Source organism: Aotus nancymaae, unplaced genomic scaffold, assembly GCF_030222135.1.
Source record: "Aotus nancymaae isolate 86718 unplaced genomic scaffold, 86718_ANA_hifiasm-v0.15.2.pri h1tg000010l, whole genome shotgun sequence".
NCBI lineage: Eukaryota > Metazoa > Chordata > Mammalia > Primates > Aotidae > Aotus > Aotus nancymaae.
The window spans coordinates 35,343,587-35,368,243 of record NW_026988421.1 but is presented as its reverse complement, the minus strand read 5'-3'; the positions used below and the strand labels follow the sequence as shown (position 1 = coordinate 35,368,243).

At 40.7% G+C, this 24,657-nt stretch overlaps 1 long non-coding RNA gene across 1 annotated transcript; it reads right to left on the bottom strand.

The window, feature by feature from the left end:
• Positions 1–1,449: 1,449 nt before the first annotated feature.
• LOC135273940 (uncharacterized) lies at positions 1,450–24,300 on the bottom strand. Its single transcript, XR_010341700.1, has 4 exons — positions 24,035–24,300; positions 22,703–22,832; positions 2,960–3,080; positions 1,450–1,545 (listed from the first exon to the last, which is right to left on the bottom strand). It is a non-coding gene; the product is annotated as an uncharacterized LOC135273940 (long non-coding RNA).
• Positions 24,301–24,657: the final 357 nt, after the last annotated feature.

Genomic DNA, 24,657 nt, shown 5'->3' with positions numbered 1-24,657 from the left:
GGCACAGCAGCAGAGGCCAGTCCATAAGGGATAAATATGTCTGCCCTTCTCTTGTTCTTTGTACTCTCATGGCAAACTGCTGGTGAGTGTACCTTTTCTGCAGAAAGTAAAGTTGCCTTGCTGAGAGAATATTTATATTTGAATGCTACTTTTTTTTGCAGCACTGAAAATTTACATATAACAATTCTAGTAGCCTGTATGGGGATCCACTCCCCTCTGGGGTAGTCTTTGGCTCTCTCTCATGAGAAGGCACCCTACTGCCTCATTGTGGTGGCTTTGGGGGTCAAGAGCCACAAGTCACCTGGTGTGAGAATTAAAGCAGAACTCTCAGCAATGCAGGAGAAGAATGGCTTGCTACACTGTGGTAACCAGGCAACTTCTGTGCACAGACTAAGGTAAGAAAAGTCACAAGAGTGATGAAGTATTTACTTGGTGGTCGGGATATTCTGGAGGTGGAGAGTGTGTGTGTTTGTGTGTGTACATGAATGGTTGCAAGCATCACAGCATGCAGTGTTGCTTGTGTGAATGGTAACAAGTCCTACTGCTGGACAGAGTGAGTAGGTCCTCTCTGCAGTTACTTGGATACCTCATATGGCTTAGGGCAGATCTGCCATGGGGCTTATACTGGCACACCGATGCTAAGGGGGCCTAATTCTTCTCTGGGGGAGCAGCCAGAGAGGGTGACATGAATGAAAAGGAGTGTAGCAGACCTCCAGGGAAGGGAAGGAAGGCTAGTCTCCCAGGAAAAAGGATAGGTGAGACATCTCTGATTTGAGAGATTGAGCCTTGGCAAATGTCTAGAGAAGGGATAGGTGAGACATCTCTTGTCTGAGAGATCTGAGAGATTGAGCCTCCCAGGGAAAAAGGATAGGTGAGACATCTCTGGTGTGAGAGACTGGGCCAATCTGATACCCAACATGGGGAATGCTCATAGTAAAGTGAGGATGAGAGTAAAACAGGAAAAAAAGAAAGAGGGTGAGGCTGATTGAATCCCCTCTAACAGCTTTTTAGGGCTCATGCTAAAGTACTGAAAGGACAATGAAAGGACTAAACATAAGAAAATGAAGCAAATGATAAAATATTGCTGTTTTATTTGGACCCAAGAATCAATCCTTAAGCCTGCAGTTTTCTGGCCAAAATTTGGGTCAGATGAGAATTGGGTCTGTTAATTTTTAACAATGTATGTCAACAACAAGAGGCCTGTCTCACAGGAAGAGATAGACTATGCCCTATGTAGGCAACAAGGGCCTATTCTCCTTTACCCTTTAAAGGATTTAAAGAAGGAAACAGTGACAAAATGTCTGAGGTTAAATCATCTGAAGAACAGGGCCTGAATGGGTTGAAGGAATTGTATTCCTTGCCCTTGCCTCAAACCAAACAAGAACTCAGCATGTAAGTGGGGCACTTTAGACCATCTTTCCCCATTTCTCAATCCTAACTCACCTCCTCCTCAGGCAGCTGCCCCACCTTCTCCTTAAGCAGCTCATTCATCTGTTTATTTTCCCCCAGCAGATGTAAATTGCTCTCTAGTGGAATTGATGGTTTCTTGGGTAAAAGAAGAGGGATTTAAAGTAAAAACTTTAGAAAACAAAGAAGTAAAATATAGGAAAGCTCCAACATGTGGAACCTGAAATCAAATATTTAGGCCATTTAATTAGTGCAGGAAAGAGCAGTGATTGATGGGGAAACTCTTAAGGAAGTAGAATCAGGAGGTTACCCAATAGTTCATCTTTTCAGGCTTGTGAACTATTTGCACTCAGTCAGGCTTTAAAATATTTAGAAAACCAGATAGGAACCATCTATACTGACTCTATGCCTTTGGGGTATCTCACACATTTGGGAAAACTTGGGCTGAGCAAGGCCTTGTTAACAGTAGAAGCCAAGATCTTGCTCAGGAGACATTAGTTGTCCATGTTCTAAATAATCTCTAGTTTCCAGAATAAATAGCTATTGTTCATATTCCTGGACATTTACATGATTTTTCATTTGAAAGTCAAGGAAATAATCTTGCAGATCAAGTGGCCAAGAAGGCTGCTATTTCTAACACACCTATTTTTCATTTAACTCCTTGTCTTCCTTTTTCTACTATAGTTCCTATTTTCTCACAAGCTGAGTAAGAAAAACTAGCAAGAATTGGAGCTCTGAGAGTTTATGGGTGTATTGGAATTTATACCTTAGCCAAACAGGTCACAGATAGTTGCTTAACTTGCAGGAAAACCAATAAACAGGCACTAAGAAAACTACCTCTCAGAGGAAGAACTCTGAAGCTGAGACCCTTCCAGAGTGTTCAAGTTGATTACATTGAAATGCCCCATTAGTCGGCTAAAATACTTGCTAGTTAATAGTAGATTATTTCACCCCTGTTCACTTTTCAAAAGGAAGGCTGTTCCTTTTTCAAAAGCCACTACTAGTAATGAAGTCATTAAGTGAGCATATTATACATAGATTTAGACTGATAGAAAATATTGATTCAACAATAGAACACATTTTGCTTCATAATCAAGAAATTAGCTCAAGTGTTAGATACTAAATGGGAGTATCATATTCCCCGGTATCCCTCTTCCTCTGGAAGAGTAGAAAGAATGAATGAAATCCTTAAAATCATTTAACTAAACTAATCTTAGAAACTCAATTGGCATGGACAAAATGTCCTCCTATTTCTTTATTAAGAATTAAAACAGCTCCCCAGAAGGATGTAGGATTATCCCCATATGGAATGTTATATGGGTTGCCTTACTTACATTCCTTGGCTGATGTTCCTACATTTGAAACAAAAGACCAATTTCTTAGAAATTATATACTTGGTCTCTCTTCTACCTTCTCCTCTCTTAAAGCTAAAGGTATTTTAGCACAGACACCAACTTTAGAGTTTCCAGTACATCAACACTAGCCTGGGAAGTATGTTCTCATCAAAGGATGGAAGGAGGAAAAACTTGAGCCATACTGGGAAGGATCCTACCTTGAGCTGTTGACCACTGAGGCTGCTGTCCACAGAGCAGAGAAAGGATGGATGCATCATACTCCAGTCAAAAAAGTACCACCACCTTCAGAATCATGGACTATTGTTTCAGGGTCAAGCCCTACCAAATTAAGAAAAGCTTAATTTATCTATGCTCTCTTTTCCTCTTCCTCCTTCTACCAGTACTCACTTTATTATTATTGTGACTAGATCAGACTCCTCTAAGTTATAATATTTGATGCTTGTCTTGCTGTACCTTGTGGGAATTCAAGGAACCAAAGACAACTAGCTTCTTCAGATAAATATCTCTGCCCTAGCCCTCTAATCTCCACAGTTACCCCTAATTCCCACAGTTGTGATTACCTACAACCAAGACATTGTTCCTTTACTTCTATAGCCTGGCAACTACATAGTAATTGGAACTATGTTCTTTGGGCCACTCAATACCAACGTTGGATCTCTACAAGGCAGATTTGCACTGATTTAAAGCCCCTTCTCAGTTTTAGACCAAAAACCTGTTACTCCTGTACCTGATGATAGGACTAAGATACCCATTGTGAAAGTAAATGATCTGAAACAAACTTTAGCAATTGAGACAGGATACCAAGATGCAAATGCCTGGCTGGAATGGATTAAATATTCCATCCACACTCTAAATAAAAGTGACTGTTAACACTTGTACACCCAGTAGACCAGAGGCCAGATTTTCCCTTTCCACTTAGATGATTGTCTCATCAAGCACATATGGAGTGCATGGTAGCTGTTTTTCAAAATCCCATGGTCTGGAATAACAAATTGTGCCAAGTTCTTTCTCTGCTATATCCTGGAAGTTCAACACCCTGTGGGTCAGCCCCTGAGGGCCATCCAGCCTCCATCTTCCAAGGCAGAGCTCGCCTTATGTCTCTCATGACAGGAGGAAAACTAAGTATTCCTTGGAAACTTAACAGGATGCAGTGAAATCAGGCACTTCCAAGAGCTGACCCCATCAGTCCACACTTATTCATCCCCAAGTGAATACATGGTGGTATTGCAGAAGTCTCTTACTGGCCACTCTGCCAAACAATTCAAGCGGTACTTGCACTCTAGTCCAATTGGTTATCCCTTTCACCCTGGCATTTCATCAACCAGAAAAGGTAAAAATATGCAATTGACAAACAAGAGAAGCCCCTTATGGATCTTTTAATTCCCATATCTATTTAGAGGCAATTGGGGGGTCTCAGAGGAGTGCCAGAGGAATTCAAAGCACAAGATCAGATAGCTGCAGGATTTGAGTCAACATTATTCTGGTGGGTAACAATTAATAAAATGTAGATTGGATAAATTACATTTATTACAATCAACAGTGGTTTGTCAATTATACTAAAGATGCTGTCAAGGGAATAGCTGAACAATTAGGATCTACTAGCCAAATGGCCTAGGAAAACAGAATAGCTATAGATATGATATTAGCAGAAAATGGTGGTATTTTTGTTATGATTCAAACTCAGTGCTGTATTTTCATCCCAAACAAGACTGCTCCCAATGAAAGCATGACATGAGCCCTACAAGGACTTAGAGCTTTATCAAATGAATTAGCTAAGAATTCTGGAATCAATAACCCCATCTCAAATTGGTTAGAAAGATGGTTGGGCCAATGGAAAGAGACCGTAGCCTCAGTTCTCACTTCTGTAGCAACTGTAATGAGTATACTCTTTCTAGTTGGGTGCGGTGTTACATCATACGTCCAAGGACTAGTACAAAAATTAGTAAACACAGCTCTTACCAGAATCTCCTCAACCTTTTAGGAAGTCAAACAGAACAATTAAGACAAGACCTGTTAAACAAGTTTGAAGATAAATTATAAAATAAAAGAGGGAGAAATTGTAGAAAAAGTAAATAGAAGTTCCTCTTCAAAGCTTTCTTCTTAGTTTATTAAGGATGAATAATAACTTCTTCAAAGGTTGATTTACTCGAAAGCCTTTTGTTAATAATCTTAAGTAGCTGTTGGTTATAATAAAGAAATAGGTATATTCTGTGTTCCTAGTTCTTATACTACAGCCCACATATTTGCCCTGACATGTCTGGATAAGTCCAGGCATGCCTCAGCCCATAGTTAATTCTCCTTCCTTATTTGGAACTGTTATTGCTTCTTTAAGTCTTTCATAAATAACTTCCTCTTTTCCTTTGTTCTCTCTTGCCTTTACCCTTTTAGAAAAAGTTTTGGGTTATTAGTCAATTGGTATAGTTTGGATTGTGAAGCCCAGCTCCAGCCAATGGAGGCAGACCTGGCACAGCAGTAGGGATCAGTTTGTAAGGGATAAATATGTCTGCCTTTCCTTTGTTCTTTGTACTCTTGTGGCAAATTGCTGGTGAGTGTACCTTACTGCCGAAAGTAAAGTTGCCTTGCTGAGAGAAAATTTATATTCAAGTGCTACTTCTTTTGCAGCACTGAAAATTTACATATAACATTTCATTTATTACAACCAACACTGGTTTGTCAATTGTATTAAAGATTCTGTCAAGGGAATAGCTGAACAATTAGGATCTGACAGCCAAAATTAAATAACCTGATTTAAAATAGGCAAAAAACCTGAATAAACATTTCCCAAAAGAAGACATATGAAAATGTTCAACATCACTAATCATTAGGGAAATGCAAATCTAAGGATAATGAAACACCATCTCATTCAAATTAGAATGGCTATTATCAAAAAGACAAAAGAAAACCAATGTTGGCAAGAATGTAGAAAAAGGGAACAATTACACACTGTTGATGGGACAGAAAGCTAGTACAACCATTATGAAAAAGAGTATGGAGGTTCCTCAAAAAATTAAAATTAGAACTACTATATTATCCGGCAATGCCACTATTAGATATGTATTTCAAGGAAATGAAATTAGAATGTCAAAGAGATTTTCAACTTTCATATCTATTGCAGCACTATTTATAATAACAAAGATGTGAAAATAACCTAACTGTTTAACATTAGGTTGAAAGATAATGAAATACTAGTTAGCCATAAATAGAATGAAATTCTGTCATCTGACGTAAACCTGGAGGATATCACAGTAAGTGAAATAAGCTAGACACAGACAAATACCACATGATTTCACTAATACGTGAGATCAAAATTTTTTAACTTGATGTCATAGAAGCACAGAATCTAAGAGTAGTTACTGGAGGTGAAGTAAGAGCAGGTAAGTAGAAAATGGAGAGAAGTTGGTCAATTTAATCCCCATTGTGGCAGTGTTCCGACATAGGGCCTAGTGAAGGTGTTTGGGGGTGGGGGTTAATTCCTCATGAATAGATCAATGCCCACCCTGTGGAAGGAGGGGAGTGAGTGAATTCACCCTCTATTTGCTCCTAGGAGAGCTGGTTGTTAAAAAGAGCCTGGCACCACAGAACATGAACAGATACTCCTCAAAAGAAAACATTTATGCAGCCAACAAACATGATAAAAAGCTCGCCATCACTGATCATTAGATAAATACATGTCAAAACCACAATGAGATACCATCTCATGCCAGTCAGAATATTAAAAAGTCAAGAAACAACAGATGGCATGGAGAAATAGGAATGCTTTTACACTGTTGGTGGGAATGTAAATTAGTTCAACCATTGTGGAAAACAGTGTGGTGATTCCTTAAAGACCTATAACCAGAAATATTACTTGACCCAGCAACCCCATTACTGGGTATATACCCAAAGGAATATAAATCATTCTATTATAAAGATACATGCATGCCTATGTTCACTGCAGCACTATACAATAGTAAAGACATGGAATCAACCCAAATGCCCATCAATTATAGACTGGATAAAGAAAATGTGGTACATATATATATACCACAGAATACTATGCAGTCATAAAAGGAAATGAGATCCTGTCCTTTGCAGGGACATGGATGGAGCTGGAAGCCATTATCCTCAGCAAACTAACACAGAAACAGAAAACCAAACACTACACGTTCTCACTTATAAGTCAGAGCTAAACAATGACAACACATGGACACAGGGAAGGGAGTAACACACACTAGGGTTTGTCGGTGGGGGGGATAAGGGGAGGGATAGCATCAGGATAAATAGCTAATGCATGCTAGGCTTAATACCTAGGTAATGGATTGATAGGTGCAGCAAACCACCATGGCATATGTTTACCTATTTAACAAACCTGCATGTCCTGCACATATATCCTGGAACTTAAAATTAATTTTTTAAAAAAGAATAAATAATAGCAAAATTACCTTATGGAAAATCAGAAAATTAAAATATATGTTTTAAGCCAAAAAGAAGAGCCTGGCACTTCCTCCACTCTCTCGTTTCCTTCCTTACCATGTGATCTCTGCACAAGCTGGCTCCTTTCTGCCTCCAGCATGAGTGAAAGAAACCTGAGGCACTTATGTCATGCAGATGCTACTCTCATGCTTCTTGTGCAATCTGCAGAACTGTAAGCCAAATAATCAATGACCCACCTCTGAAATTTCTTTATAGCAACTCATTATTGTTCTTCCCAATGAAAGCAGGTAGAATGCAAAATTAAAATATGTATATATATATATATATATATATAGCAACATTAAACATATTAAGAAAATATAACTTATTTAAGATAAGCAATGCTAAAAATAGAACAAAAGTATTGACAGTGAGCAAAGAGGAAGCAATGATTGTTAAATGTATTCATTTATTCGGTGGTATTTGTGTGTATTTCATAATTGTTCTGTGGTCCACTCTTTCTTAAAGGGTTTATGATGAAATATTTATTAGTAAGTAATTGAGGAAACATATATATTTTTAATTTTAATATACTATATATTTAAACAGAAACTACATTTAATGAGAAACCCTTAAATAGACTTAGACAACAAAATCCATTAAAAGGTCTTTTAATTGATCTGATGGCACCAAAGCACCACAAACATGGACCCAGGAAGAAAGAGTCAAATCTACATCTGGCAATAAAAAGACAGTCGTATTAAGTGACAAATACATCTGTGCCTATACTTGTTTTATGCTCCATAGACATGACATTATGTAATTCGAATAACACATGATATATTCACAGATCGCTAGCACACAATTATTCTGTAAGAAAATATTGCCCTGTAACTGATTGTGTAAATTCATTCAAATAATTTTACCTTCATGACATGCTGTTTAAATTTTTAGAAAGCCTATTTGGGACAAAAAATACATGGGTCAGAATAGGACCAAAGAGTGAAATTTCACTTCTGGTTACATTGTAGATGGTCACAAAAGACCACTGTTCCCATATTAACATCAAGAACACACTGGAGAGGCAACATAATCTTACTGATCTGATGGAGAGTTGAAGGCGCAACTCAATTCCAGAGGAGGTTAGGTTCTTCCTAGATAGGCCATTTTACACCTAGAGAGTAACAAGGAATAGCTGAATTTTGAATGACTGAGTGGCCTAGAGTACCAAATAGTAATCTAAAGGAGCCCTAGACAAAGGTCATTCCTTACTGTCAGTTTTCCCCCAACAGACATTTACCACACACACAGCAGGGTAGAGCACACTGAGGCTGGGCTGGAAAAAGAGATCTCTCCTTAGTATGAAAAGCTGGAAGCTCAGCTGGAAAGCAAATAAAAAGGCTCAGGTGCTTATATCTCAAGCCCTGCTGAAGAAAGTGGCGTGATCCTGCTGTGAAGACAATGAAGTGAATTAACTGAAACTTATTAAAACTGAATTGTAACACCAAAGTATCCAGTGTCTCTAGCACACAATCAAAACTTATGAGGTATGAAACAAAGCAGAAAAATGTAACACATTATGCAAATAAAAATCAGTCAGACCCATAGATGACCAAGATGTTGAAATTAGCAGGAAAGGACATTAAATTATCTATCAAAAATATGTTAAATAATTGAGAGATGGAAATGGAGATAATCAATAAAAGTATTAACACATTTATCAGAGGGAAAAAAAACCCTAAAACAGACCAAATAGACATTTTAGAATTTAAAATTGCAGTATCTAAAGTGAAGAATGCATTGGATGGACATAACAGCAAATTGAACCAAACAGAAGATTTCAATAAAAATTATACAAATTGCAGCACAGAGAGAAAAAATAATAAACAAAGTTGAAAGAATAAAAAAGGACATTAGTGACATCTGGTGTCATATTAAGCCAGGTACTATGTATCTAATTGGAGTCTCTAAAGGAGAAGAGAAGCAGAATGGAGCAAAGAAAATGCTGGAAAAAAATAATGTAGAAAACTTTCACAAATTATTTTTAACTACACAAAATTATATACCCAATGAAAACATTCTCCAAAAGAAGGTGGCTCTGTAAAGAAATTTTCTGGATGCCAGTGACCTTTCTACCCTAAAGTGCTGCTTTCTGAACCAGAAGTCTTTCTAAAAGATAGTAAAAGAGGAGGCCCCCATTTCTAAGCCTTGCACCCTCCTGATGGAAGGGAGGGAAAGAGAGATAACATACCAAGAAGTTAGAATCAGTGGTCAGGAGACTTGCTGATGCCACTGACCAGGCCATAATGAGGCCCAGGAACTGGGAAGATAACACCCTTTTCAGTTCCCAGCGTCTATGCTATCTATAAACCTTGAAAGTGTTGCAAAGAATGCTACCCCCACTGGCCAGAGCCCAGTACTTCTCCATGTTTACATGATCCAGACTCCCTCCTGGAAATACCTCTGCCAACTAATGATTTACTGCCTTTGTCTTGTCTCTGTAAGCCCACTCTCCTGACCATTCCCACGTGTGCCACATATAAACTAGCAAATCAATGAATCCAAAAACCGTGAGGTCAATTGTTCAGCCAATGGACAATGACACAGTTTCACCTCAGTTTCTCCTTTAGAGTTGTAAGCCTATAAAAAGGGAAAGAAACTGGTTTTCAGGGAGCTCAGTATTTGGGATGTAAGCCCACCAAGACTCCACAGCCAATTAAAGGTCTCTTGCTTCCTCACTCCAGTGTCTGTGTGGCTTTGTTCATGGGTTGTCCTGCTACATTTCTGATTCCCTGACCAGGAAGCAAAACTTGCTTTGGCTGACAACCAGGACAGCCTCTTAGGCAGTTTTGGCCTGCCCTGCAGAGCATCCCTGTGGGAGACTCTGTTTAGCTCAGGTGACACAAGTTCTAAGGGCACCTCTGAGAGAGCATTTTCACTTTCTCAGTGGACAACCTCACTGAGGTGAGACCAGGCAGACCCCCGTGGTAATTGGCACAGCGGTTGAACACCAGGAAGGAACCGACACTAGGTGGCATCCAGACAACTGAAACACAGTAAGGTCAACCCTGAAAGCTTGCTTGAAACTTTGCCCATGCCCTCTGAGTGGAAGTGTGGCTTGATCACCCATGGAGTGCTGACTTTAATACTTTGGTTCTTAATTTTGTTTCCTTGTAAGCTAGTTCTGGCAACTTAAGTTTGTTTCTGTTTCTGATTTGGCTGGTGGGAGGAGTGTGCAAGTGTGAGCAAGTGCAAGATTGAGACATTCATCAAGTGGAGAGCTCTGGCTCCCCCTCTCAGTCCAAAGCAAAAGTGTGCTTTGAGCCGTGGTTCCACAGTACACCTCATATGACTAAGTTGCAGACCATGTTGCTATTTTGTACCAACCTTAACCCAAAAGGGTTTGACACTGCCATAAGGGGGTGGCCAGCGACAGGCGAAGTGAGTATGGCATCAGGTTACAGGTGAGCTGGGACATCCAGACCAGTTCCCCTACAGATAGCTGGCTTCAACTAGTACTGAACCCCTCACAGTGGCTAAGAGGACAGGCTACAGCAGTGCTTGTACCAAAGGGACAGTTAGGAAAAGGAGATTCATACTCCACTTGCCAGAAGAAGCAGAAGCCTAAGGCTTTAGTGGACCCAGAATCAGAAAATAATTGGCTGGAAGAAGCAACACCTGTCCCTAGGGTGCCTCCGGCTCCACTGGAAACTCCCCGCTATAGGGAAGAGGGGCTAGAGCCCACAGCACCAGAATGACCACTGAGTCCCAGAACCCCAGGCCACCCAAAAGGGAAGAAAAAGGTAGTGCCCCACCAGAAGAAATCCCTCCCCTGGTGGCCCACTTGTGGTCTAAACCTGGAGTACAGATGCCTTTGAAAGAGCAGTGTTACACTGCAGTGGAAGAGGAGGAACACATGAGGGAAAGATGGACATATGTGTACCAGCCCTTTACCACTACTGACCTATTTAATTGGAAACAGAACACTCTCACATATACAAAGAGGCCACAAGCCATGACAGATTTAATGCAAACTATTATCCAAACACATAACCCCACTTGGGCTGACTGTCATCAACTGCTTATGAACCTACTTCAACACAGACCAGAGGTGGAGAATGCCCCAGGAAGCTACCAATTCACTGGAGAGTGCCCCAAGTGATTTTCAGAACCCTCAGGAGTATGCTAAGATACATTTGCCCACCATAGACCCCCATTGGGACCCAAAGAGCATGAGAGTATGGAGAACATACTCCAATACAGAAAGGCCCTCATGGAGGGACTGAGGAGAGGGTCTCAAAAAACAACAAACCTTCACAAGGTGTTAGAGGTTAAGCAGGAAAAGGATGAGAGCCCTGGGTGGTTCTATGAAAGGCTAGGTGAGGCTTTTCAGATGTACACCCCATTTGACCCAGAGAGCCCTAAACATCAGACAATGGTCAATATAACCCTGGTTAGGCAAAGTGCGGAGGACATTAGGAAAAAGCTCCAGAAACAGGTTGGGTTTGTGACTATGACTACTGCTCAGCTGCTGGAAGTAGCACATCAGGTTCTCACTAACCGCAGAACAGCTCACAGAAAGGATGAATGACGGCCAAGCAGAATGCTCACCTGCTAGCCACAGCCAATCCTGACATAATAGACACAGCCATGGGGAAAACTTCCCTCAGGGAGCGAGGGAAGTGGGGGTCCGAACAGATGGGCCCAGCCTGGGAGCCAGCCTCTACTGAAAAAACAATGTGCTTATTGTAAGGAGATGGAGCACTGGAAAAGTAAACAACCTCAAAGAAAAAAAAACAGGAAGGTGAGGAGTCAGGAGCCACTGCAGAGGGAGAAGGAACCCTATTTACCCTAGCTGAAGGAATACTGGACTGAAGGGGACCAGGCTCAGCCACCCACAAAGAGCCTATGGTCAGGATAACAATGGGGGATGAAGAACATTAATTTCCTTTTCAACACAGGAGCAGAGCACTCGGTGGTAACCCAGCCTATAGTCCCATTGTCCAGCATGACAATAAATATAATTGGAACAACCAGAGTCTCAGAGAAACAGACCTTTTGCTTACCATGAACCTGTTCGGTAGGAGGCCATGAGATCATGCATCAGTTTTTGTACATGCCAGACTTCCCTTTACCCCTTTTGGGGAGAGACTTGTTAAGTACACTAAGAGCTACGGTCACTTTTAATGATAAGGGCCCCCTGAAGCTCAAACTGCTTCAGGCAGGAGTTATCGTGGCCCTCACAGTCCTGCAGGAGGAGGAGTGGAGACTCTTCTTGAAAGAGCCGGGCTGACTCTGTCGCCCAGGCTGGAGTGCAATGGTGCCTTCATGGCTCACTGCAACCTCCGCCTCCCCGGTTCAAGCAATTCTCCTGCCTCAGCCTCCCAGGTAGCTGGGACTACAGGCACGCACCACCATCCCTGGCTAATTTTTGTATTTTTAGTTGACATAGGGTTTCACCATGCTGCCCAGGCTGGTATTATCCACCCACCTCAACCTCCCAAAGTGCTGGGATTATAGGCATGAGCCACCGTACCTGGCCAAGAATTTTATAGATAAGGAATGTACATTTTGTAGACGTGCTATTGCACTCTTAATAGACTACAGCATAATATAAATATAACTTTTATATGCACTGGGAAACCAGAAAATGTGTGTGACTTACTTTATTGCAATAGCCACTTTATGAAAATGGTCTGGAACTGAACCTATAATATCTGTAGGTATGCCTGGACAGTAGTTGAATACATTTCTGAATGTACACTGTGCAGCATCTCACTACCACTAAAAGAATTAACTTTATATGAGACGATTTGGTGAAGTTTCCATAACTTATTGATAAGTGAGAAAAGCAAGATGTATCTAATATGATGCAATTTCCATAAAATAAAAATGATAGTAAATCTATTATATATATTTTAAAATTTCAAAACAAAATAAACAAAGCATCCAAGATCTAATGGTTTCTACCCACTTCCATTCCCTCCATTGTGCTGCAAGCTGCCACTGTCTCTCACCTGGATTCCTACACTGGCCTTTTAACTGTTCTCACTGATTCTACCCCTGCCCTCCACAGTCTGATCTCATCACAGTGACCAGAATGCTCAAAACCCTGCAATGGCTCTCCTTTTCACTCAGAGTAAAAGCCAAAGTCCTGACAATTTCCCCTGAGGTCCCGCATGATCAGCTGCCCAAACACAGCCCCATCCTTGCTTCTGTGACTTCCATTGCTCCCCTCTTCCTCACGTGGCTCCAGCCACACTCCTCTCCTAGCACGCTTCTGCCTCGGGGACTTTGCTCACACCTCATTCATCTTCCTGGAAACTCTTGTCTCATATATCTGCTTAGCTTCCTCCCTCAGTTTCTTCAAGTCACCTTTTCAGTGAGATCCAAAGTGACTTCTCTATTTAATAATAATTGTTTAAAAATCTGCCTCCCACCTTCCTGATCTATTTTACCCCTTTTTTCTTGTTTTTTTAAAGACACTTATAATAATATTATATTATATAATTGATATATTTACTATGTTTATGTTTATTGTCTTTCTTCATCATCAGATATAAGCTTCTTGAGGACAGAGATCTTTGTTTTTTTTCATGGATGCACCGCCAGCATCTAGAACAGTGTCTGGCACAAGTAATATTCAAAAAGATCTTTAGTGCTGCATAAAAAGCTAATCAAGAAGGCAAAGGTCTTAATAGAATTTGCCCTGAAAATGCTTTCTTGATGAAATTCATCAGGGTTTCTAGAGATCACTTTGATATTTAGGGATTTTCTTTTTGAGATGGCACTTCTCATGCAGAGGGTTGATGTCATTGTTCTCCTCGGTTGAGGCATACTGTCATTGGAAGTCCTTGCAAGGTCCCTCTCTTGTTTGAGAAACCCATACATCACTCATTCATCTACCCATGCCCCGCCCCATCTCTCTACCATCCCTCCATCCATCCCCCATCCATCTCTCCATCCATCCATCCCTTTATTGGTGCACTTTTCTTTCCATTGCTTAGCTCCATTCCCCTTCCCCCACATGCAATTATTTTGATATTTTAGATATGTATCCTTCTTTTGTATACTTTTGGGTATGATGTCCATTTTTTGGACGTGTGTTTTAAAATTGTATATATTTAATTCAGTTTCTGCTTTTCTCAGCATTTTTAAGATCTAGCCATCTTGCTATCTGTATGTCTGGATTGTTGCTTTTAACTGCTTCAGATGTATCTGACACATTTTACTAATCCAGTTCTTAAGAGATGGATAACTAGATTGCTTCCAACTGTCAACTGCCAAAGCAACCCCCTATGTAGATGAGAATTCTTGGGGGATACCTAGCCAGATACAGAAAGGCAAAGTTTTCTGAATGACTGCATCAACCTATATACCCAACAGTGGCACATGACAATTCCTAAATCCCTCATCCCCAACACCACCTGGCACTGTCTAGATGTTTCATTTTTTCCAAGTCTAACAGTTAAAATGTATTTTCTGGCAATTAGTCTTTTAATTTGCTTCTCTGAGTACCATTAATTTGGCTACTTATATGCTCTTTAGCCTTTTGCATTTAGTGTTTGTGTTGGTTTTCTCAGGGGGTTCTTTTGCTTAATAATTTGTGCTCTGGAAATTTTGTTTGAAAATTGAAGACAAAGTTGGGAGCAGTGACACATGCCTGTAATCCCTCCAGAGACTGAGGCCAGAGGATTGCCCAGGAGTTTGAGGCTGCAGTGAGCAATAATTATGCCTTGAATTCCAGCATGGGCAACAGAGTGAGATCCCATTTCAAAAAAAAAAAAATTATTTCACAGAGTTTTGCTTTCAACAGAGTGAGATCCTATTTCAAAAAAAAAAAAATCATTTCACAGAGTTTTGCTTTCCACATTCCATGTCTGTCTGTCTGTTTGATTATAGCCAAAATAGGAAGTATGATGTGGCATCTCATTATGATTTGCATTTTCCCAACAATCAATGATGTTGACCACTTTTCATGTGCTTACTGGCATTGATAATGGAGAAATGTCTGTTCAAATCTTTTGCCCATTTAAAAAATTGGGTTATTTGCCTTTCTTCACTTTATTTTAAAGCCCCATTCTTGACTGAAAATTCCTCCAATCCTGGTATCACCAGAAGCTTCAGGATAGGACAGATACTCTCTCTACCAGCATCAGCATCAAAAATCCCCCTGATAGGGCTATTCCTTCTCCCTCTATTAGTCCTTTCCCTGATACTAGGAAGGAAAACTAGTATACCTATGATATGTTCTATAAGTACCAACAGGAAGGGCCCTAATTCACCATACAGGATAGAGGTCCTCCAATGGTGTTCTTAAAGAATACTGGCATTGGCCAGGCACAGTGGCTCATGCCTGTAATCCCAGCACTTTGAGAGGCCAAGGCAGGTGGATCATGAGGTCAGGAGTTCAAGACCAGCCTGACTAACATAGTGAAATCCTATATCTACTAAAAATACAAAAATTGGCTGGGCGTGGTGGCACACGCCTGTAATCCCAGCTACTCAGGAGGCTAAGGCAGGAGAATTGCTTGAACCCAGGAGGCAGAGGTTGTAGTGACCTGAGGTTTTGCCACTGCACTCCAGCATGGGTGACAGAGCAAGACTCCATCTCAAAAAAAAAAAAAAAAGAATCCTGGAATCCTCAAGCCAGATCAAGGTTTTCTGCAGCTAAAGTAGTATAAGTCTAAAGTCATTTCCTAGTCTGTCAGAGAAAAAAATTAATGACTAAATTTTCTAATTTTAACTGTCCTGGAATTTTTACTTCAACCTGAAGCATCTATTTTTACTTGCTTATGATAGAAATTAACATAACATGATGCTTGACTTATCAAAAATTATATATTATATTTGCAAAGTACAAATATCATTATTTCATTATGTTCTGCAGAAAACACAAGACCCTAGATGCTGAACAATTTTGAGGACCATAAATGCAAGAAATAGAAAGGACTTAGAAGACATTACTGTCCTTTACAAAGTGTGAAACCACTGCTCCCCCCAGACACTCAGGCTGAAACATCATTGACAATTTGCTCATCCTCCTTCCCCACCTCATTCAACAAGTTATCACTTTCTAGAATATTTGCAATGCTGTCTTTTCATCTCCATCTTATCTGCTATTTCCCAGGTCCAGGGCCCCTAATTCCCCCTGCTGGGCTACTGTAATTAGCCCTAACTGGTGTCCTTGCCTGCAGCCTCTATACTGCTACTGAGTAGGGAATCACATTTGCAGTTAATCAATGTTATAATCAATTACTTCAGTGTCTGCTTTCCCTAGATACTAACTCCATCAAAGAAAGGATGGTACCCATCCTGTTCAACACTGTATCTGTAATGCCCAGAACAATGGCATGAGACTGGAAAGGCAGTGGGTCAATGAAAGACTAAATAACGAACAAACAAACAAACAAAAAAAAGAGCCGGGCTGAGATTTAACCCCTGTGCTGGCCAAGAGATGGCCATGGGTCTGGGCAGAAGACAACCCCCCCAGGGTTGGCAGTAAACCAGGCCCCGGTGCTTATTGAAGTAAAGCCAGGGGCACTACCAGTCAGACAGAGACAGCACCCAGTCCCAAGAGAGTTCTTGGAGGGAATCCAGGTCCATCTCAGGCATTTAAGAGCCTTTGAAATCATAGTTCCTTGCCAGTATCCTTGGAACACTCCTCTCTTACCCATCCCTAAGCTGGGCACCAAGGACTATCAGCTGGTGCAGAACTTGCACCTGGTCAACCAAGCAATGGTGACTTTGCACCCCACGGTGCCCAATTCTTATATGTTCCTAGGGCTATTGCCAGCTGAGGCCAGCTGGTTCACTTGTTTATACTTAAAAAATGCTTTCTTCAGCATCCGGTTAGCCCCTGAAAGCCAGAAACTATTTGTCTTCCAGTGGGAAGATCCATAGTCAGGTGTAACCATACAGTACACCTAGACTCAGCTTCCACAGGGGTTTAAAAACTCCCCAACCATTTTTGGAGAGGCACTGGCCCAGGACCTCCAGAGGTTTTCTGCCAAGGACCTAGGTTGTGTGCTGCTTCAGTAACATGGATAATCTTTTGCTGGGACACCCGGTGGCACCTGGATGTGTCCAGGGAACTGACTCACTGCTCAGACATCTGGAGACCTGTAAATACAAGGCTTCCAAGAAAAAGTCCCAGATTTGTCAACAACAGGTACAATATCTGGGATTTACTATCCAGCAGGGGCAGCGAAGCCTAGAAATAGAAAAGAAGCAGGTTATCAGTAACCTGCCATGCCAAAGACTTGAAGACAGGTATGAGAGTTCTTAGGGGATGTGGAATTCTGCAGGCTGTGGATTCCTAACTTTGCAATCCTAGCAAAACCTCTGTATATGGCCACAAAGCAGGGAGATGAACTATTTGAATGGAGCTCAGAACAACAGGCCTTCTCTCAGTTAAAGAAAAGCTAATGTCTGCCCCAGCTCTCAGGCTGCTGGACTTGACAAAGCCTTTTACTTTTTATGTGTCTGAGAGGGAGAAAATGTCAGTGGGAGTCCTCATGCAGGCCATGGGCCCATGGCCCCAACCAGTGGCATAATTGTCTAAACAACTGGACAGTCTCTCCAAGAGATGGCCTCTGTGTCTCCAGGCACTAGCAGCTACTGCCCTACTGACACAGGAAGCAAACAAGTTAACTCTGTGACAGAGTTTGACGATAAAATCCCCTCATGCTGTGGTCACACTAATGCATGCAAAAGGCCGTCATTGGCTCACCAATGCCCAATTAACTAAGTATCAGGGCTTGCTGTGTAAAAATCCACACATAATGACAGACGTATGCAACACCTTAAACCTAGCCACCTTGCTCCCGTTGTCAGAGGACCTGGTAACATATGATTGCCTAGAAGTACTAGACTCAGTTTACTCCAGTCAGCTAGATCTGTGGGACCAGTCATGGGCTCAGGCTGACTGGGAACTGTACAGGGATGGAAACAGCTTTGTCAACCCTCTAGGGGAAAGGTGTGCTAAGAATGTGGTGGTTACTCTGGACTCAACCATAGAAGCAAAATCATTACCTCAAGGCACCTCAGCACAGCAAGCAGAGCTAATAGCTCTAACTCATGCCTTAGAATTGAGTGAAGGAAAAACTGTTAACATCTTTACTGACTCTCAGTATGCATTCCTCATTCTCCAAGTGCATGGGGCATTGTATAAAGAGAAAGGTCTACTTAACTTTGGAGGAAAAGAAATAAAATACCAACAGGAAATCTTGCAGCTACTGGAAGTGGTATGGAAGCCCCAAAAGGTGGTAGTCGTGCATTGCCAGGGACATCAACGAACTTCTACCACAATAGCCAAGGGGAATGCCCATGCAGACGTGGAAGCCCAGAAGGCCAAATCCATCCCATATTGGGCTTCAGTTGTGGTCCCCCTACTGCCCCAAATTCCAGAATTAGTGCCAGTTTACTCAGAGGAGGAAGAGGCTTCCTCCAAACTGAAGGCATAAAGGAGATGGAGGGAGGATGGATATGCCTGCAAGATGGACTGGTAACAGTGCCACAACTGCTAGGACCTGTGGTGGTATTCACTTTCCATGAGACCTCCCACTTCAGCCAAGAATCCCTTGAAAAATTGTTGGGCTGATATTTTTACATCTCTGATTTATCTGCACTAGCCAAAACAGTGATGCAGCAGTGTGTAACATGCAAGCAGCACAATGCCAGATGAGGCCCTAAGGTCCCACCAGGAATCCAGGCTTATGGAAGCGCTCCCTTTGAAAACCTGCAAGTGGACTTCACCAAGATGCCCAAATGTGGAGGTAATCAATATCTGCTGGTTCTGCTATGTATTACTCCGGGTGAGTAGTAGTCTACCCGACACAGACTTAAAAGACCCGTGAAGTGACTCATGTTCTCTTAAGAGACATCATCCCGGAGCTGTTACCACTCCTTCTGAAACTATTCCAAACAATCCAAAAAGAGGGAATCCTTCCCAAATCATTTTATGAGACCAATATCCTGATACCAAAAACCAGCAGAGATTCAACAAGAAAAGAAAACTTCAGGCCAATATCCATGATGAACATAGATGCAAAAATCTTCAATAAAATACTGGCAAACTGACTGCGACAGCACTTCAAAAAGCTTATCCACCATGATTAAGTAGGCTTCATCCCAGGGATGCCAGGCTGGTTCAACATATGCAAGTCTATAAACATAATTCACCACATAAATAGAACCAAAGACAAAAACCACATGATTATCTCAATAGATGCAGAGAAGGCCTTTGACAAAACTCAACAGCCCTTTATGCTAAAAACTCTCAATAAACTAGGTATCGATGGAATGTATCTCAAAATTATAAAAGCTATTTATGACAAACCCACAGCCAATATCATACTGAATGGGCAAAAAATTGGAAGCATTCCCTTTGAAATCTGGCACTAGACAAGTATGCCCTCTCTCACCACTCCTATTCAATATAGTACTGGAAGTTCTAGCCAGAGCAATCAGGCAAGAAAAAGAAATAAATCATATTCAATTATGAAAGGAGGAAGTCAAATTGTCTCTATTTGTAGATGACATGACTGTATATTTAGAAGACCCCATCGTCTCAGTCCAAAAATCTCCTGAAACTGATAAGCAACTTCAGCAAAGTCTCAGGATACAAAATCAATGTGCAAAAATCACACGCATTCCTATACACCAATAAACACACTTAAAGAGAGCCAAATCAACAATGAACTGACATTCACAATTGCTACAAAGAGAATAAAATACCTAGCAAAACAACTAACAAAGAATGTAAAGGGCCTCTTCAAGGTCCAAGAACTACAAACCACTGCTCAACAAAATAAGAGAAGACACAAACAGTTGGAGAAACACTCCACATTCATGGTTAGGAAGAATCAATATCATGAAAATGGTTATACTGCCCAAAGTAATTTACAGATTCAATGCTGTCCCCATCAAGCTACCAATGACCTTCTTCACAGAACTGGAAAAAAACACCTTAAACTTCATATGGAACCAAAAGAGAGCCTGCATAGCCAAGTCAATTCTAAGCAAAAAGAGCAAAGCTGGAGGCATCATGCTACTTGACTTCAAACTATACTACAAGGTACAGTAATCAAAACAGCATGGTACTGGTACCCAAACAGAGATATAGACCAATGGAACAGAACAGAGGTCTGAGAGGCAATGCCACACATCTACAAACATCTTTTCTTTGACAAACCTGACAAAAAAAAAGCAATGGGGAAAGGATTCCCTGTTTAATAAATGGTGTTGGGAAAACTGGCTAGCCATATGCAGAAAGCAGAAACTGGACCCCTTCCTGACACTTACAGTAGAATTAACTCCAGATGGATTACAGACTTAAACATAAGACCTAACACCATAAAAACCCAAAAGAAAATCTAGGCAAAACCATTCGAGACATAGGTATAGTCAAGGACTTCATGACTAAAACACCAGAAGCATTGGCAACAAAAGCCAAAATAGACAAATGGGGCCTAATCAAACCCCACAGCTTCTGCACAGCAAAAGAAACAGTCATTAGAGTGAATCGGCAACCAACAGAATAGGAAGAAATTTTTGCAAACCTCACAGCTTCTGCACAGCAAAAGAAACAGTCATTAGAGTGAATCGGCAACCAACAGAATAGGAAGAAAACTTTGCAATCACAAAGGGCTAATATCCAGAATCTACAAAGAACTAAAACAGATTTAGAAGACAAAAACAAGCCCATTTAAAAGCAGGCAAAGGATATGAACAGACACTTTACAAAAGAAGACATATATGAGGCCAAAAACATATGAAAAAATTCTCATCATCACTGGTCATTAGAGAAATGCAAATCAAAACCACATTGAGATACCATCTCACGCCAGTTAGAATGGTGATCATTAAAAAATCTGGAGACAACAGATGCTGGAGAGGATATGGAGAAATAGGAACAATTTTACACTGTTGGTGGGAGTGTAAATTAGTTCAACCATTGTGAAAGACAGTCTGGTGATTCCTCAAGGACCTAGACATAGAAATTCTATTTGACCCAGCAATCCCATTACTGGGTATATATCCAAAGGATTATAAATCGTTCTACTATAAGGACACATGCACACGAATGTTCATTGCAGCACAGTTTACAATAGCAAAGACCTGGAACCAACCTAAATGCCCATCGATGATAGACTGGACAAAGAAAATGTGGCACATATACACCATGGAATACTATGCAGCCATAAAAAACAATGAGTTCATGTCCTTTGTAGGGACATGGATGAACCTGGAAACCATCATCCTCAGCAAACTGACACAAGTACAGAAAATCAAACACTGCATGTTCTCACTCATAGGTGGGTGTTGAACAATGAGAACACATGGACACAGGGAGGGGAGCATCACACACTGGGGTCTGTGTGGGGGAACTAGGGGAGGGACAGCAGGGGATGGGGGATTGGAGAGGGATAACATGGGGAGAAATGCCAGATATAGGTGATGGGGAGGAAGGCAGCAAACCACATTGCCATGTATGTACCTATCTAACAATCTCGTATGTTCTTCACATGTACCCCAAAACCTACAATGCAATAAAATATGTATTTAAAAAAGAGAGAGAGAGACATCATCCCTAGATTTGGACTGCCTCTGCGAGTGGGCTCAGAAAATCGGCCTGCATTTGTAACCAACTTGGTACACAGCACAGCAAGAATGCTAGGAATCAGTTGGAAGCTATAAGCCACCTACCAGCCTCAGAATTCAGGCAAAGTGGAGTGAATGAACCTGACTATTAAAAACAGCTTGGGGAAAGTGTGTCAGAAAACAGGGCTAAAATGGGTACAGGCCCTCCCTATAGTTTTGTTTAAAATTAGATGTACTCGTTCTAAGAAAACTGGATATTCCCCATATGAGATCCTGTACCATAGGCCTCTCCCCATCCTCTGGGGACTCCCAGGGACTCCCCAGAAATGAGAGGAAACCCAACTATACTGGCAGTTACAATAATACTGAAGCACACAGTTGGTCATGGTGAGGGATGTTTTACACAATTTATGGCATTTGATGTCCATGAAAATTATAGAAGAAAGGATTTTATTCTGATGGACAGATGAGAAAACAGGCCTCAGAAGGTTCAGAGATTTGCTTAAAGTCACATGGTAAGAACATGGCCACACTAGGACTCTCAGGCTCTGAAGAGGACAAGTGCCCCAGGAGAAAGTTGGCACTTGTCTTCCCTAGGCACTAATACAATCTCATGGCGCTTCTCATCACCCATGGACTTCACCCACTCCCACTCCTCAGCCACCACTGGAGTGTGGTTTGTGAGCTCAAACCAAATGGCCAAGGAAAGACCCAGGTGGGAAGGTATGATCAGTTCAATCTCTCTCTCTCTCTCTCTCTCTCTCTCTCTCTCTCTCTCTCTCTCTCTGCCTCTCTGCCTCTCTGTTTCTTCATTTTCAAAGCCAATGCCCTCCAAATCACACTGTACTCTTTCCACCTACTCCAGGCTGTGTTCACCTGTGCTTCCACAGTGACTGATTCTTACAACTGACCTTGAAACTCTGACTGCAAGTGGGGTCGATTACCTTTTTCCACAGACTCCAGAATTTTCTGCAAAGCCAGGAAAGATAGACTGTTTTAGGAGCTCATTCAACTCCTGTTTCTCCACATTCTTTGTCAATGATGAGGCTGCTTGGAGGCTGAGCATGGTCTAAGCTGTAAAGAATGTTTGGAAATTCATTAGGAAATGTCTGAAGTTGGAAAAAAACTTTAGTAACCTGTGCAAAATATTTCTTATTTACATATTAAAGAAACGGAATCTAAAGCTTACAGAGGTTTAAATCCTGCTTAAATATGTGAATTAACAAATCGACAAGCTGGGGTGCTGACACAATCTCTTTAAATCCAAAGCCAAAGCATAGGAAGAATGAACTTCCAGGGACAGTGTCTGATAACTGGCTTTCTCAAGGAAAAGACAGATTCCAGATCATTCCTTCGGGCTTTAGAGAGCAACTGCTATGTAAACAACTTGGAGTAGAGAAGTTATTGACTCATTTATTGAGAACTACAGTATGAAATATGAAAGATCTGAACCCTTAGTAATGTCCTTGATTTTAATTCATCTGTACTTTAGGAAAAATTAGTGCTATGGTTCTGTAAATCAGCGCTTATTTAAACAACTGAAAGCTGTTCCATTTTCACTAGTATTTACCAAAAAATAGTTACACAAAAAGCAACCTGGATTATAATATCAACAGAGAATTTCTGCTCCTGGTAATGTCAACAATCATAACATGGATCAATGATCTTTGCAATGTTCCAGTGGTGGTAGGAATGACTCCCATCTTGGGTAACTGCTGCCACATTGAACCGCTGATAAACTTTGAGATCAATAAGGAATTATGAAAAACATTTTCTTCACAAACAACTGGGCTCTCGACATATACAAACAAGGAAACTGGTCCTAATCTTTGAGAGTACTTTGTATACAACTTATTTCTGATTCACTGATACAAATGCACTCTTGTACTAATGACAGATGGTGCGTTATTTGTTTAATCCACAAGTGAAGCAATCTGACAAACAATTTATATAATCTAAATGAATTCCTATATAAATGGAAGCCACCATATTCCTCTTAGGTGGTACAGTCTATAACTGCTTTCCAGATGAAACCTCCATTCTGGAGTAAATACTTATTTGCCTCTGGCTTGCTAATTTCTTCATTTCTTTTGGATTTATTGATCTCACGTTCTTCTATCTGAATATATTCTAAAGTCATATCTGGGTGTCTAATGCATACTTCTCTGTAAAGGCATCTCTTTAAAACGTGTTATCTGGGGTCCATATGTTGCTTAGTTATGGGACTATCTGACTTACTCATTGCAGAAAACTAAAAGAAAATTAGTCATACTTACCATGCTTATGGATTTGCTGATGTTCTTACTATTTAACTGTAGAATATTTATCAACAATGGGGAGAGGAGTTGGGCCATGTGGGAGCTTCCCTTTGGCACAGCTTCCATTCCACAGAGCAAAAAACATTAGACAAGAAAGACAAATCAGCAGGGTGATGAAGAAATCCCTTGATGTGCTCTGTGAAAATGCAGTTGAAAGCTAAGAATCTAAAGATTCTGTAAACACAAAGTGCAAACTTCTCATCAATTATGTACTATAACTTGAACTTCAGATGATTTATCTTTTTTTAACTTTAGTACACACTGAACTGCTGGAAGAAGTAAAAACAAAAATTCAGTTTAGTATTGATTAGTTTTTAAGTTTCATCTAAAATTATAACTAAATGATAACTCACTTCTGGAAAAAAAAGAAGAAATAAAATCAAAATTAACAGAAAGAAGAAAATAATAAACCTCAGCATAAAAGTAAATGTAATACAAACTGAGAAGTAATTCAAAACATCAAAAAAAAAAAAAAAGAGTTGGTATTTGAACAGATGAAGAAAATCAATGAATTTTAGCTAGAATACCTAAGTAAAAATTGAGAGGAAGACTCAAATACATAAAATCAGAGATAGAAAAGA